This window comes from Somniosus microcephalus, unplaced genomic scaffold (assembly GCF_052327205.1).
Source record: "Somniosus microcephalus isolate GS21.2 unplaced genomic scaffold, FLI_Smic_1.0 unresolved_chr2, whole genome shotgun sequence".
In the NCBI taxonomy this organism is placed as follows: domain Eukaryota; kingdom Metazoa; phylum Chordata; class Chondrichthyes; order Squaliformes; family Somniosidae; genus Somniosus; species Somniosus microcephalus.
Window position 1 is genome coordinate 21,776,367 of NW_028225180.1, and position 17,499 is coordinate 21,793,865.

Here is a 17,499-nt window from a genome sequence, read left to right on the forward strand (position 1 = left end):
CCGTCTACACTGTCCCATCAAACACTCCCAGGGCAGGTACAGCACCGGGTTAGATATAGAGTAATGCTCCCTCTACACAGTCCCATCCTAACTTCACAGGGCAGGTACAGGACGGGATAGATACAGAGCAAAGCTCCCTCTACACTGTCCCATCAAACACTCCCAGGGCAGGTACAAAATGGGTTAGATACAGAGTAAAGCTCCCTCTACACTGTCCCATCAAACACTCCCAGGACAGCTCCAGTACAGGTTAGATACAGAGTAAAGCTCCTTCTACACTGTGTCATCAAACACTCCCAGGGCAGTAACAGCACAGGTTAGATACAGTGTAAGGCTCCCTCTACACTGTCACATCAAACAATCCTGGGGCAGGTCCAGCACGGGATTAGATGCAGAGTAAAACTCCCTCTACACGGACCAATCAAACACTCCCAGGGCAGGTACAGCACAGGATTAGATACAGAGTAAAGCTACCTCTACACGGACCAATCAAACACTCCCAGGGCAGGTACAGTACAGGTTAGATACGGAGTAAAGCTCCCCCTACACTGTCCCCATCAAACACTCCCAGGGCAGGTACAGCATGGGTTAGATACGGAGTAAAGCTCCCTCTACACTGTCCCATCAAACACTCCCAGGGCAGGTACAGCACGGGTTAGATACAGAGTAAAGCTCCCTCTACATTGCCCCATCAAACACTCCCAGGGCAGGTACAGCACGGGGTTAGATACAGAGTAAAGCTCCCTCTACACTGTCCCATCAAACACCCCAGGGCAGGTACAGCACGGGTTAGATACAGAGTAAACTCGCTCTACACTGTCCCCATCAAAGACTCCCAGGGCAGGTACAGCACGGGTAAGATACAGAGTAAAGCTCCCTCTACATTGCCCCATCAAACACTCCCAGGGCAGGTACAGCACGGAGTTAGATATAGAGTAAAGCTCCCTCTACACTGTCCCCATCAAACACTCCCAGGGCAGGTACTGCATGGGTAAGATACAGAGTAAAGCTCCCTCTACACTGTCCCATCAAACACTCCCAGGGCAGGTACTGCATGGGTAAGATACAGAATAAAGCTCCCTCTACACTGTCCCATTATAGTAATCTGGGATGTTATGATTAAGGTTATCCACCAGGTGGTGCTGTAGCCAATGCTACTGCTAAGGTCAAGTTTTGCTTCCTGTTAAGGTCAGAGGTTTGCTTCCTGTCAAGGTCAGCAAAGGTGAAAGGCCAGGATGCAGGCATGATGTTTGTTACTCTGTTTGTTAATAAAGTACTTGTGCTAATTCTACGATATCGCCTCTTCGAATTCCTTGCCTCACTACATGGATTTATCACATTTGGCGACGAGGTAAAAGGGACCTTGGATTAAGAAGAGAAGTCTGCCAGGACGTTTAAACAACAAAATCACGAGCTAAAGTTAGCTACCAGTTTGAAGAGAGCATGGCTGCCACGGTAGGAACGGTCTCTGCTTTTGATAGTCAAGCACAAACCTGGGAGGAATACTGTGAAGTTTTGGGTTATTTTTTCGAAGCAATTGAAAGAAATGATGCCGGAAAAAGGAAAGCCATTCTGCTTAATTCAGTGGGAAGCCAAACCTACAGTTTGATGAAGAATCTGCTCAGTCCTGAAAAGCCTGGAGACAAATCATTTGTTGAATTAGTGGCCTTGCTAAAAGAACATTTCAACCCTAAGCCTAGTGAGATTGTACAGCGGTTCAAGTTTAATTCAAGGAACAGGAAAGAGGAAGAGAGCATAATGGACTATGTAGCGGCGTTGCGTAAATTAGCACAAGGCTGCAATTATGGGAACAACCTGAAGGAAATGCTGCGAGATAGGCTAGTTTGCAGAATTATGGATGACCGAATGCAGCGTAGATTATTATCCGAGACTGGGCTTACTTTTGAAAAAGCATTGGAACTTGCTCAAGCCATAGAGACAGCGAACCGAGATGTAAAAGAAATACAGGGTTCAGACAGAGCTAATGCTACAAAGTTGCAGGTCAGGTTGTTGTGCACAAGTTGAACATGCGTCAGAAACCACAACGTGAGCATGTGAAGGCATGTTATAGATGCAAGGGCAATCACCTGGCGAGTGAATGCCGGTTTCTGGAGGAAAAGTGCTACAAGTGTGGGAAACAAGGACACATAAAACGAGCTTGCAGGGCGAAATCACCTGTGGAGGAATCTAAACCAAAAGGGGGAGGACAGCAAAACCAAGGGAGAGAAGTGAAAAAACATGGAGCACACCACATCAGCGGGGAAGCTGAGGAAGTGGAGGACATGTTCATAATGTATAGCATGTTAGAGAACACTCCAAAAGTGGCTCCTATCACATTGCAACTGCCAGTAACTGACTCTAAGGTGAACTTTGAAGTGGATACAGGGTGCGGCGTGACCATAATGAACAAAGCAGAGTACTCAAAATTGTGGAACCGTGCAAAAGTTCCAGAGTTAAAACCTTACTCCCTGCATCTTAAAACATATACAGGTGAACGAGTAGCGACATTAGGTACAGCAAATGTAACTATGCAACACAGGGACACAGTGGAACAGCTACCTGTAGTTATAGTATCGGGTACCGGACCAAACCTGTTAGGTCGGGGCTGGATAAAAGAACTTAAATTAGACTGGGGAGCAGTACATCAAATAGATGCGGGTAAACAGTTGACTTTGCAAGAAGTGTTGAGTGAACATGAGAACGTGTTCAAGGAGGAACTTGGCACATTTAATGGCCCCCCAGCTAAGATTTATGTAGACAAGGAGGCACCGCCAAGGTTTTTTAAACAACGACCTTTGCCTTATGCCATGAAGCCAAAGGTAGAGGCTGAGCTTGACCGTCTATTGAGAGAGAACATACTGGAGCCAGTGAAATGTTCGGAATGGGCAGCTCCCATAGTACCTGTTTTAAAACCGGACAATTCGGTAAGACTCTGTGGAGACTATAAATTGACTGTCAATCGGGTGTCCAAACTAGAGCAGTATCCTATTCCCAAAACAGAGGCTCTCTTTGCAAACCTGGCTAGAGGAAAGAAATTCACAAAGTTGGATATGAGTCATGCATACTTGCAGATTACACTGGATGACGAATCAAAGAAGTATGTCACCATAAATACACACAAGGGCTTGTTTACATATAACCGCTTACCGTTTGGTGTCTCATCTAGTCCAGCTATCTTCCAGAGGACAATCGAAGGTGTACTGTAAGGGATTCCACATGTTTCCATCTATCTGGATGACATTCTGGTGACGGGGAGAACCGACCAGGAGCATCTGAGCACTCTGAAAGAGATACTACAGAGATTGGAGAGGGCAGGGTTCCGGCTCAAGAGGAGTAAGTGCACTTTCCTGGGGAATGAGGCAGTGTTCCTGGGACACAGAGTTGCCGCCACCGGGCTCCATCCACTCAAGGAGAAGGTACAAGCACTGCAGGAGGCCCCTGCTCCTACAAATGTGGCTGAGTTAAAAGCTTACCTGGGACTGCTGAACTATTATAACAGGTTTTTACCAAACTTGTCAACAGTGTTAGCACCTCTGCACAAACTTCTGCACAAGGAGACACAGTGGCAGTGGGAAGAGGAACAGAGGGTTTCATTTGAACAGTCCAAGAAACTGATGCTGTCGTTGGATGTGCTGGTTCACTACAATGCAGAGAAAGACATCATTCTCTCTTATGACGCTTCACACTACGGGGTGGGGGCAGTTCTTTCACACTGCATGGAAGATGGAACTGAAAGACCAATAGGGTTTATGTCCCGATCTCTAACACCAGCGGGAAAAAACTATTCCCAGTTAGACAAAGAGGGGTTAGCAGTAATGTTTGGGTTACAGAGGTTCCACAAGTACATATATAGCAGGAAGTTCACCATATGCACCGATCATAAACCTCTTCTCTCTCTTTTCAATGAAATGAAAGCAGTTCCACAGATGGTGTCACCCCGGATCCAGAGGTGGGCAGTGACGTTGAGGGCATATGAGTATGTCATCGTTTACAAGGCGGGCAAGTTGCATGGGAACGCAGATGCCTTGAGCCGTCTTCCAGTGCCAGGTACACCTATCCGTGCAGCTCCAGAGGACAGAGTTTTGATGTTGGAGGGCACGGACACGGCAATTGTGACTGCAGAGCAAGTAAGAACATGGACAGGTAAAGATCCAGTACTGCCTAGAGTTCAAGAATATATGGTGAGGGGATGGCCACAGCATCTAGAAGGGGCTGACTTCACATCCTACAGTGTCAGGAAAACAGAGCTGAGTGTGCAGGATGGTTGCGTGTTGTGGGGAGCACGAGTGATTATTCCACAGCCAGCACGACAGTCTATCCTAGAGCAACTACATCAGTGTCATCCTGGGGTCTCGTGTATGAAAGCCTTGGCTAGGAGTTACTTGTGGTGGCCAAAGCTAGATGAGGAGATAGAAAATCTAGTCAAGACATGCAACACTTGTCAGGAACACTGGAAGGCACCAGCAGCGGCTCCTCTCCACCCCTGGGAGTGGCCGGATAAATCATGGAGGAGATTGCACTTAGATTTTGCGGGTCCATTCATGGGGAAGATGTTCCTCATAATCATTGATGCACATTCCAAATGGATGGATGTTTATCCTGTAAATTCTGCTTCCGCCACTACTACTATAGACTGCCTGCGTCGGAGCTTCAGTAATCAAGGGCTACCGGAGATCGTGGTGAGTGACAATGCCACTTGTTTTGTGAGTACAGAGACAAAAGAGTTCTTGAGAAAAAATGGCATAGTGCAGGTGACCTCGGCTCCATATCATCCGTCCTCGAATGGACTTGCGGAGAGAGCCGTACAAGCATTGAAAGAGATGATGAAAAAAAGTGCAGAAGGGAGTTTAGCAGCCAAAGTGTCACGGGTTCTGTTCAGTTACAGAATAACACCTCAATCCACCACAGGACTCTCTCCTGCTGAGATGTTATTAGGTCGTAGACTACGCTCCACTCTTGACCTTGTCCACCCAGACCTAAAAAGGAAAATGGAAAACAGACAAAACAAACAAAAAGAGAACCATGACAAAAGAACAAAGAGCCGAAGTTTTGGAGAAGGAGATGCGGTCCTTACCATGAATTTCAGTTATGGACCAAAGTGGATTCCTGGCTTCATAGATTCAATGACCGGTCCCGTATCATACAAGGTCATGTTGGGTGATGGTAGGGTAGTACGCAGACATGTAGATCAGATACTTACCAGACAAGGGGAAATTGAAATGAAGGTTCCAGATGCAATGGCTGAGGACAGGGTTGCCCCCAGTTATCCAAGTGCATCTGTGCTGCCACCACCAGGGACAGAGACAATTCCACAGGAACCTATTCGTCAAGAGGAAACCATCGTTGCAGAGTCAGATACTCTGAGCACTGCTCAGGAGCAGCTGGTGGCTTCACCACAAACAAGCAGGGACTTTACTGTTAGACATTCACAAAGGGCTCGCAAGCCACCAGAGAGATTGATACTGAACTGTTAGATTCGTCAAGTATGGAACATGATGAATGGAGACTCCTTATGTAACCCTCAGGAATGGTTGTTTGTTAAGAAATACACACTGAAATCTTAAGGGAGGAGGGATATAGTAATCTGGGATGTTATGATTAAGGTTATCCACCAGGTGGTGCTGTAGCCAATGCTGCTGCTAAGGTCAGAGGTTTGCTTCCTGTTAAGGTCAGAGGTTTGCTTCCTGTCAAGGTCAGCAAAGGTGAAAGGCCAGGATGCAGGCATGATGTTTGTTACTCTGTTTGTGAATAAAGTACTCGTGCTAATTCTACGATATCGCCTCTTCGAGTCCTTGTCTCACTACATGGATTTATCACACCCATCAAACACTCCCAGGGCAGGTATAGCACGGGTTAGATATTGAGTAAAGCTCCCTCTGCACTGGCTCATCAAATACATCCAGGGCAGGTACAGCATGGGTTCGATACAGATTAAAACTCCCTCTACACTGTCTCATCAAACACTCCCAGGGCAGGTACAGCACAGGATAGATACAGAGTAAAGCTCCCTCTATACTGTCCCATCAAACACTCCCAGGGCAGGTACAGCACGGGTTAGATACAGAGTAAATCTCCCTCTGCATTGTGCCCATTAAATACTCCCAGGTCAGGTACAGCACGGGTTTGATACAGAGTAAAGCTCACTCTACACTGTCCCATCAAACACTCCCAGGGCAGGTACAACATGGGTTAGATACAGAGTAAAGCTCCCTCTACACTGCCCCTTCAAACACTCCTAGGGAAGTTACAGCATGGGATAGATACAGAGTAAAGCTCCCTCTACACTGTCCCATCAAACACTCCTAGGGCAGGTACAGCACGGGTTAGATCCAGAGTAAAGCTCCCTCTACACTGTCCCATCAAACACTCCCAGGGCAGGTACAGCACGGGTTAGATACAGAGTAAAGCTCCCTCTACACTGTCACATCAAACATTCCCAGGGCAAGTTCAGCACGGGTTAGATACAGAATAAAGCTCCCTCTACACTGTCCCATCAAACACTCCCAGGGCAGCTACAGCACGGGGTTAGATACAGAGTAAAGCTCCCTCTTCCCTGTCCCATCAAACACTCCCAGGGCAGGTACAGCACGGGATAGGTACAGAGTAAAGCTCCCTCTACACTGTCCCATCAAACACTCCCAGGGCAGGTACAGCACGGATTAGATACAGAGTAAAGCTCCCTCTACACTGTCCCCATCAAACACTCCCAGGGCAGGTACAGCACGGGTTAGATACAGAGTAAAGCTCCCTCTACACTGTCCCATCAAACACTCCCTGGGCAGCTACAGCACGGGGTTAGATACAAAGTAAAGCTCCCTCTACCCTGTCCCATCAAACACTCCCAGGGCAGTTACAGCTCATGTTAGATACAGAGTAAAGCTCCCTCTACACTGTCCCATCAAACACTCCCAGGGCAGGTACAGCATGGGTTAGATACAGAGTAAAGCTCCCTCTACACTGTCCCATCAAACACTCCCAGGGCAGGTACAGCACGGGTTAGATACAGAGTAAAGCTCCCTCTACACTGTCCCATCAAACACTCCCAGGGCAGGTACAGCATGGGTTAGATACAGAGTAAAGCTCCCTCTACAGGGAGAGTAGGTGGGGTGGCTATGTTAATAAAGGAAGGAATCACTATAATACAGAGAAATGATATTGGGTCAAAGGAGCAGGATAGTGAAAGAGTTTGGGTGGAGATAAGGAATAATAAGGGGAAAAAAATACTAGTGGGTGTAGTCTGTAGGCCTCCGAACAGTTGCAACTCTGTTGGACGGAGTATTAATCAGGAAATAGTTGAGGCTTGTAATAAGGGAACAGCTATAATTATGGGGGACTTTAATTATCATATTAACTGGACAAATCAAATTCGGCAGAGCAGCCTTGAGGATGAGTTCATTGAGTGTATTAGGGATGGGTTTCTTGAGCAGTATGTAACTGAACCGACCAGGGGGCAAGCAACCTTAGATTTGGTCCTGTGTAATGAGACAGGATTAATTAAAAATGTCCTAGTAAAGGATCCCCTTGGAATGAGTGACCATAACATGGTTGATTTCCATATTCAATTAGAGGGTGAGAAGGTTGGATCTCAAACAAGCGTGCTGAGCTTGAATAAAGGAGACTGTGAAGGTATGAGAGTGGAATTGATTAGAGTGGACTGGGAAAATAGATTAAAGGGTAAGACGGTACATGATCAGTGGTGTACATTTAAGGAGTTATTTTACAACTTCCAAAAAATATATATTCCACTGAGGAAAAAAGGGTGTAAAAGAAAAGATAGCCATCCGTGGCTAAGTAAAGTAATTAAGGATAGTATAACGACTAAAAACAAGGGCATATAAGGTAGCCAAATCTAGTGGGAGGATGGAAGATTGGGAAGTCTTTAAAAGACAGCAAAAAATAACTAAAAGATTGATTAAGAAAGGGAAGATAGATTATGAAAGTAAATTAGCAAAAAATATAAAAACAGACAGTAAAAGTTTCTATAGTTATATAAAAAGAAAAAAGGTGGCTAAAGTAAATGTTGGTCCCTTAGAGGATGAGACCGGGAAATTAATGGTGGGAAACATGGAGATGGCAAAAACACTGAACGATTATTTTGTATCAGTCTTTACAGTAGAGGACACTAAGAATATCCCAACACTGGACAAACAGGGGGCTCTAGGGGGGGAGGAACTAAATACGATTAAAATCACTAAGGAAGTGGTACTTGGTAAAATAATGGGACTCAAGGCGGATAAATCCCCTGGACCTGATGGCTTACATCCTAGGGTCTTGAGAGAAGTAGCGGTAGGGATTGTGGATGCATTGGTAATAATTTTCCAAAACTCACTGGACTCAGCAAAGGTCCCGGCAGATTGGAAAACTGCTAATCACAGAATCACAGAATCACAGAATCTACAGTGCAGATAGAGGCCATTTCGGCCCATTGAGCCTGCACCGACACATATCCCACCCTACCCCCGTAACCCCACGTATTTAATCCCCTAACACTAAGGGTCAATTTATCATAGCCAAATCAACCTAACCTGCACATCTTTGGACTGTGGGAGGAAACCGGAGCACCCGGAGGAAACCCACGCAGACACGGGGAGAATGTGCAAACTCCACACAGACAGTCACCCGAGGCCGGATTTGAACCCGGGTCCCTGGCGCTGTGAGGCAACAGTGCTAACCACTATGCCACCGTGCCCCCCCATGTAATGTAACACCCTTATTTAAAAAGGGTAGTAGGCAGAAGGCTGGAAACTATAGACCTGTTAGCCTAACATCTGTGGTTGGTAAAATGATAGAGTCCATTATTAAGGAGACAGTAACGGGACATTTGGATAAACATAATTTAATAGGACAAACTCAGCATGGTTTCATGAAGGGGAAGTCATGTTTGACAAATTTGCTGGAGTTTTTTGAGGAAGCAACATACAGGGTGGATAAAGGGAAACCAGTGGACGTAGTGTATTTAGACTTCCAAAAGGCATTTGACAAGGTGCCACACAAAAGATTATTGCTCAAGATAAAAAATCACGGGATTGGGGGTAATATTCTGGCGTGGGTGGAGGATTGGCTCTCTAACAGAAAGCAGAGAGTTGGGATAAATGGTTCGTTCTCAGATTGGCAACCAGTAACTAGTGGTGTTCCACAGGGGTCAGTGCTGGGTCCCCAACTCTTTACAATCTATATTAACGATTTGGAGGAGGGGACCGAGTGTAACATATCAAAGTTTGCAGATGATACAAAGATGGGATGGAAAGTAGTGAGTGAGGAGGACATAAAAAACCTGCAAAGTGACATAGACAGGCTGAGTAAGTGGGCAGAGATTTGGCAGATGGAATACAATACTGGAAAGTGTGAGGTTATGCACTTTGGCAGGAAAAATCGTAGAGCAAGTTATTATCTTAATGGCAAGAAACTGGAAAGTACTGTAGTACAAAGGGATCTGGGGGTCCTGGTGCACGAAACTCAAAAAGTTAGTATGCAGGTGCAGCAAGTGATCAAGAAGGCCAATGGAATGTTGGCTTTTATTGCTAGGGGAATAGAATATAAAAATAGGGAGGTATTGTTGCAGTTGTACAAGGTATTGGTGAGACCGCACCTGGAATACTGCATACAGTTTTGGTGTCCATACTTAAGAAAAGACATACTTGCTCTCGAGTCAGTACAAAGAAGGTTCACTCGGCTAATCCCGGGGATGAGGGGGTGGTCATATGAGGAGAGGTTGAGTAGATTGGGACTCTACTCATTGGAGTTCAGAAGAATGAGAGGCGATCTTATTGAAACATATAAGATTGTGAAGGGGCTTGATCGGGTGGATGCGGTGAGGATGTTCCCAATGATGGGTGAAACTAGAACTAGGGGGCATAATCTTAAAATAAGGGGCTGCTCTTTCAAAACTGAGATGAGGAGAAACTTCTTCACTCAGAGGGTGGTAGGTTTGTGGAATTTGCTGCCCCAGAAAGCTGTGGAAGCTACATCATTAAATAAATTTAAAGCAGAAATAGATAGTTTCCTAGAAGTAAAGGGAATTAAGGGTTACGGGGATCGGGCAGGAAATTGGACATGAGTCTAGGTTCGGAATGGTCATGGCCCTGTGGGTAGTGGAGTGGGCCCAGGGGCCGTGTAGCCTGGTTCTGCTCCTACTGTGTTCTAATTCTGTGTTAGATTTCAGGAGATGGTTTTATTCCTGTTCCTGGCTGGGGTGGAGATCGCCTTTACAGAAGGTAAATACTGTAGAAAATATAGGGACAGAGTGATCTCCTGGAAGAATTTCGATCGCCTAGATGGGTCGGAGAGGAATTTCCCAGATTTCTTTCTCCCTTATTGGCCATTGGGTCTTTATCTGGTTTTTTGCCTCTCCCGGGAGATCACATGGGTTCGGGTGGATGGAGAGTGATAGAAGATTTGAGGTTAGGATCAGATCAGCCATGATCTTATTGAATGGTGGAGCAGGCTCGAGGGGCCGATTGGCCTACCCCTGCTCCTATTTCTTATGTTCTTATGTTCTTATGTACACTGCCCCCATCAAACACTCCCAGGGCAGGTACAGCATGGATTAGATACAGAGTAAAGCTCCCTCTACACTGTCCCATCAAACACTCCCAGGGCAGGTACAGCACGGGTTAGATACAGAGTAAAGATCCCTCTACACTGTCCCATCAAACACTCCCAGGGCAGGTACAGCACGGGTTAGATACAAAGTAAAGCTCCCTCTACACTGTCCCATCAAACACTCCCAGGGCAGGTACAGCACGGGTTAGATACAGAGTAAAGCTCCCTCTACACTGTCCCATCAAACACTCCCAGGGCAGGTACAGCACGGGTTAGATACAGAGTAAAGATCCCTCTACACTGTCCCATCAAACACTCCCAGGGCAGGTACAGCACGGATTAGATACAGAGTAAAGCTCCCTCTACACTGTCCCATCAAACACTCCCAGGGCAGGTACAGCACGGGTTAGATACAGAGTAAAGATCCCTCTACACTGTCCCATCAAACACTCCCAGGGCAGGTACAGCACGGATTAGATACAGGGTAAAGATCCCTCTACACTGTCCCATCAAACACTCCCAGGGCAGGTACAGCAGGGGTTAGATGCAGAGTAAAACTCCCTCTACACTGTCCCAACAAACACTCCCAGGGCAGGTACAGCACGGGGTTAGATACAGAGTAAAGCTCCCTCTACACTGACCCATCAAACACTCCCAGGGCAGGTACACCACGGGTTAGATACAGAGTAAAGCTCCCTCTACACTGTCCCATCAAACACTCCCAGGGCAGCTACAGCACGGGTTAGATACAGAGTAAAGCTCCCTCTACACTGTCACATCAAACACTCCCAGGGCAGGTACAGCACGGGTTACATACAGAGTAAAGCTCCTCTACACTGTCCCATCAAACACTCCCAGGGCAGGTACAGCATGGGTTAAATACAGAGTAAAGCTCCCTCTACACTGCCCCCATCAAACACTGCCAGGGCAGGTACAGCACAGGGTTAGATACAGAGTAAAGCTCCCTCTACACTGTCCCATCAAGCACTCCCAGGGCAGTTACAGCACAGGGTTAGATACAGAGTACAGCTCCCTCTACACTGTCCCATCAAATACCCCCAGGGCAGGTACAGCAGGGGTTAGATACAGAGTAACGCTCCCTCTACACTGTCCCATCAAACACACCCAGGGCAGGTACAGCACGGGTTAGATACAGATTAAAGCTCCCTCTACACTATCCCATCAAACACTCCCAGGGCAGGCACAGCACGGGTTAGATACAGAGTAAAGCTCCCTCTACACTGTCCCATCAAACACTCCCAGCGCAGGTACAGCACAGGTGGAACAGTCTCTTTGACTTCCTGTGTTGGAGAAGAGCACTGTGGCAAAGGATGCTGGTTTGCGGTATCATCCGGAAACAGTTCAGGCCAACCAGCCGTTGGAGCCTCTGTGGCTGTCTCTGCTCCTAGCAACAGTTGATCTGTGTGTCTTCTCCAGACGACGTCCTCAGCAGTCTCAACTGTGTAAGACACAGGGCCCATCTGCGCGATCACCGTAGCAGGAACCCATTTCGGTCCAGTGTTGTAGTTTCGAGCTAGGACGTGCTCTCCAGGGTGAAACCGTCTCTCCTTGGCTCTTTTCTCTCTCTTTTCAACTTGAGCTTGTTGTTGACAATGGACAACCTGTTCTGCCCTTGGAGGTTTGAGTAAGTCAAAACTTGTCCGCAACTGCCTCTTCATCATGAGCGAAGCGGGGGATGTTTTGGTTGTGGCATGTGGCTCGTTCCTGTAGGCCAACAGGAAGCTGTTCAGACATCGGTGGATTGAGCCCTGACCTTGCGATGCCTTCAAGGCGTGCTTCAAAGTTTGCACAAACCTTTCTGCCTGGCCGTTAGTAGAGGGATGATAGGGCGCAGACCTGATGTGTTGGACACCATTCACATGCAAGAAGGTTGCAAACTCCTGTGATACAAATTGTGGACCATTGTCACTTACGAGTTGTTCCGGTGAGCCATAATGGCTGAACATCTCACCAAGTTTCTCAATTGTTTTCTCTGCCTTGGTAGACCTCATCACAGCGACCTCCGGCCACTTGCTACGAGCGTCCACAACCACCATAAACATCTTCTCTTCGAAAGGACCGGCGAAGTCCACATGTACTCGCTGCCACACTTCTGCAGGCCAATCCCAGGGGTGTAGGGTTGCCAGCTGTAGAACATTCTGGACCCTTTGACATGGGGAACATGTTTTGGCTTTCTCCTCAATATTGCCATTTCCTTCATCCGAACCATCCCATCCTCGTCGCCACTTGTTGTGTCGGTACCTTTCTACCTAGTCACAATTTAGGACTCAGAACTCAGAGATTCAAACATGAAGTGCTTTATTGAAAGGAAAGGAAGTTCTGGAAAGTTCCGAACAAAGAGAGCTAAAATTAACAGAGAACACCCAACCATTTATCTCCTGTGACAGCGCCACCACAGGTGGGAGGAGAACACACAATAGAACACACAATACATAACAGATTAGATATAAAGCAAAGCTCCCACTACACTGGCCCATCAAACACTCCCAGGGCAGGTACAACACGGGTTAGATACAGAGTAAAGCTCCCTCTACACTGTCTCATCAAACACGCCCAGGGCAGGTACAGCACGGGTTAGATACAGAGTAAAGCTCCCTCTACACTGTCCCATCAAACACTCCCAGGGCAGGTACAACACGGGTTAGATACAGTGTAAAGCTCCCTCTACACTGTCCCATCAAACACACCCAGGGCAGGTACAGCACGGGTTAGATACAGAGTAAAGCTCCCTCTACACTGTCCCATCAAACACTCCCAGGGCAGGTACAACACGGGTTAGATACAGTGTAAAGCTCCCTCTACACTTTTTATGTACGCTTTTATAATGGCCCTGAAATTAGGATCGGGTGCTTGCCGCGGGTGCAAGCCCCCGATCTGCACTCATCCTGCGCGCCGACATCTGAAGCCCGGGCCTGCTCACATTTCCTGTCACTGGCCCGGTTCAGCTGTCGGCGCGATGTGCTTACCTGATCCAGCGGCGTAGTTAGTGCGATGTGCCGGCTGGGATCAGGTGAGCACTGTGCAGCCAATCAGGGGAGGGGAAACTTCATTCATGAGTTTGATAGTAAGAGCGGTCAAACTCATGAAAAGTATGGGCTGCCAAAACACTACTTTAACTTTAAATAAACTTTAAAGAAACATCCCACTGATTATAATAACTATAAATAAGTTTTTTAAAATGTTTTAAACAATTAATCAACTTTTTGAAAAAAATTAATTTTTTAAATATAGGGTCTAAAACTAAACTTACCTTACTGTAAATTCTTTAAAAATAACAAACCTGTGGAAAAAAAATTTCTACATTGTACTAAAAGCCCACTTACCTGAAAAACTAAATACTTACGTCTTGTTTTTCCACCGGAGGCCTTTACGCGCGCGCAACTCTGAAAAAAAAAAGGAATTTCACTGCGCACGCGCTGCCTGTGCAGTCGCGCGCGTTCTGCCCTCTGAACCCCTTGGGTCAGAGGGCAGGAAATGCCGGTTTTCCCCGCATGCGCTGTGTATGCTGAAAACTGGCAGTTCCTCCGGCCAGACACGTGACTACCCCGACCGTACTCCCGCGTCTGGAACGGAATTACTGGGCCATTTAATATGTTTCCTTTGTTGTGTTTACATCTGAAAGTGAAACTGGGTTCGGACTGTGTGAGTAACAGCTGGTGCCGGGAATACCCTCAGTTCACTGACAGTCTCTGTCCAAAGCAGGGGCCTTGGGCTGCAGGGTTCCCCAGGTGATTACCCAGTCTCATTCTGCATAACCTTCTGACCCTGTTCACCGGGGAAATTTCACTGCATTCTAACACGGTGAATTCCAGCATCAATAACACACAGCCCTGGAGATAATAGTTCCAGGCACTCGATACTCTGTCACACGGAGCAGGCAATCTCACCCGGTGGGGTACTGAGCCTCGCACACACAGACACACACAGCTCCATCTCTCAGTCTCTCTCTCTGTCTCTCTCTGTCTCTGTCTCTCTCACTCTCTCTCTCTGTCTCAGTCTCTCTCTCTCTCTCTCTCTGTCTCTCTCTCTCTCTCTGTCTCTGTCTCAGTCTCTCTCTCTCTCTCTGTCTCTCTCTCTCAATTCAATTCAATTCAAATTCAATTCAAATTGCTTTATTGGCATGATAAGGTACATCTTATGTTGCCAAAGCATCGAAAAACATTTATGGTTGAACACATAAACGCAGATCTATTCATACAGTGTATAAACAGATATATCCCTGAGTGTATAAATATACATTCGCATAATTTATATACACTCTTTTCTTAGGTTTACTGGTTGTCCCTCTGTTTATGGCAAGCTGTAACATAGTGTGCCGCTAGTGTTACACAGTTTCTCTCTTCCCCTCGTAGGTATGGGAGTTTTTGGTCGTCATTCAAATTTCTGAATTCAGGGCATATTTGTGAGAATTTTTGGTAGAAATTCTCCCTGATGCCCTGATATTTTCCACAGGCTGTGAGGAAGTGCATCTCTGTCTCTCTCTCTCTCTGTCTCTCTCTCTCTCTCTCTCTCTCTGTCTCTCTCTCTCTCTCTGTCTGTCTCTCTCTCTCTCTCTCTGTCTCTCGCTCTCTGTCTCTCTCTCTCTCTCTGTCTCTCTCTCTCTCTCTGTCTCTGTCAATCAATTCAATTCAATTCAAATGCTTTAATGGCATGAAAGTTTACAGGGAACCATGTTGCCAAAGCTTACATAACAAAAAGTACAGGTTTCCAACATTCTGTAGGTGTCAAACGTTTTTGACCCTCGTTGGGTACAGACAATATTAATTTAAACAGTCGTTGACCCTCGTTGGGTGCATTCAGTATTAATTTAAACAGTCGTTGACCCTCGTTGGGTGCATTCAGTATTAATTTAAAACAGTCGTTGGGTACATTCGGTATTGATTTAAACATTATTGGCATATATATGCTATGGGTGTGCTCGTTAGTCACTCAATGTTCCTCAGGTTGTGACATGTTGTTACATATTGGGCACCAAGATATGGTCTGTCTCCCTCCCCCAGGACTATTCTTAATTTTGACAGGTCATCCAATTATTTGAAATCTGGGGTTGTAAGGCTGAGCTTGTCAAAATATATGTTTCTTGTCTCGTTGAATTTTTCGCATTTTAGGAGGAAGTGCACCTCTGTCTCAACCTCGCCGGCCAGACAGTGATCCCATATTCTATTTTCTTTAGGTTGCCAGGATTTCTTGTATCTTCCTTTTTCAATTGCCAGTTGGTGGTCGCTTAGTCTGTATCTGGTGAGGGTCTGTCTCTGTTTTGTGTCTCTGATGGTCGAGAGATAGTCTGCCAGTTTATATTCTCTTCTTAGGGCCCGGTAACATTCTAATCTGCTTTGGCTTTTGGTTATTGTGTTCCAATGTTCCAGGTAGGTTTCTTTGCATTGTTTAATGATTTGGTTCACTCGGATTGGTGTTTGGGGAGCAGTGTTGGTCTGGGACTGGTCAGGGTCCGCTGGGTAGGAGAACTTAGTTTCAGTAACAACTGACTCAGGGGACTCGTTTCTGGGTTCAGCTCTTGGGTCTGGAGGGCTTTAAAATGAAGGGTGTCTGGGGAACTAGATTTGAGGTGTCTTAGAAAGTTTAGTGCTCGCTTTTGGATGTTTATTATCAGTGGGTATCTGCCTAGTTCGGCTCTACATGCATTTGTTGGTGTTTTCCTTTGGGTGCGAAGAATGCTTCTGCAAAATTCTGCATGTAGGGCTTCTATCGTGTGTTTTTCCCATTTAGTGTAGCTATGGTGATTGAGTGGGCCCTATACTTCACTACCATACAGCGCAATGGGCAGGATTATACTATCAAATATTTTGAGCCAGATTTTGATTGGAATTTGGATGTTGTAGAATTTTCTTTTTATTGCATATAGGGCTCTTCGGGCTTTTTCTTTTAGTGCATTCACTGCTATGCTGAAGCTCCCTGATGCTATAATGGTTAGACCAAGGTAAGTGTAGCTCATAGTGTGTCCTATGATGGTATCACTGAGAGTAAACTGGTATTTGTTTTCTTGACATCTGGGCCTTTTTTGAAAAATCATGATGTTGGTTTTCTTTAGATTTACTGTCAGGGCCCAATTTTGGCAGTATTTGTCGAGTAGGTCTAAATGTTGCTGTAATCCCTGTTCTGTGGGAGACAGCAGAACCAGGTCGTCCGCATAGAACAGGGACCTCACTTCCCCATCCAGGAGACAGAGACCCGGTGACTCGCTTTGCTCCAGCTTGTCTGCTAACTCATTTATGTATATGTTGAACAGGGTCGGACTCAAGTTACAACCCTGCCGGACGCCTCTTCTCTGGGTGAAGAAACCGGTGCGTTTGTCTCCAATTTTGACACCGCATTTATTTTTCAGATACATCGATTTAATAAGGTCATAGACTTTACCCCTATTCCACACTGAAGAAGTTTGTAATAGAGCCCTTCGTGCCAAATAGAGTCAAAGGCTTTCTTGAAGTCAATGAAACAAGCGAATATTTTCCCATTTTTTGTTTGGTGTATATGTTTTTCAATGAGAGTGTGAAGGGTATAGATATGGTCGGTGGTGCGGTGTTTTGGAAGAAAGCCGATTTGATTTTTTCTAAGGATATTATGTTTAAGAAAATCCAGTAATCTGCTATTGGGAATACTGCAGAATAACTTCCCTAGACAACTGTTGACACAGATGCCACGGTAGTTGTTTGGGTCTGATTTGTTTCCACTCTCTCTCTCTCTCTGTCTCTGTCTCTCTCTGTCTCTCTCTCTCTCTCTGTCTCTCTCTCTCTCTGTCTCTCTCTCTCTGTCTCTCTCTCTCTCTCTGTTTCTCTCTCTGTCTCTCTCTCTCTGTCTGTCTCTCTGTCTCTCTCTCTCTGTCTCTCTCTGTCTCTCTCTCTCTCTCTGTCTCTCTCTCTCTCTCTCTCTCTCTCTCTCTGTCTCTCTGTCTCTCTCTCTGTCTCTCTCTCTCTCTCT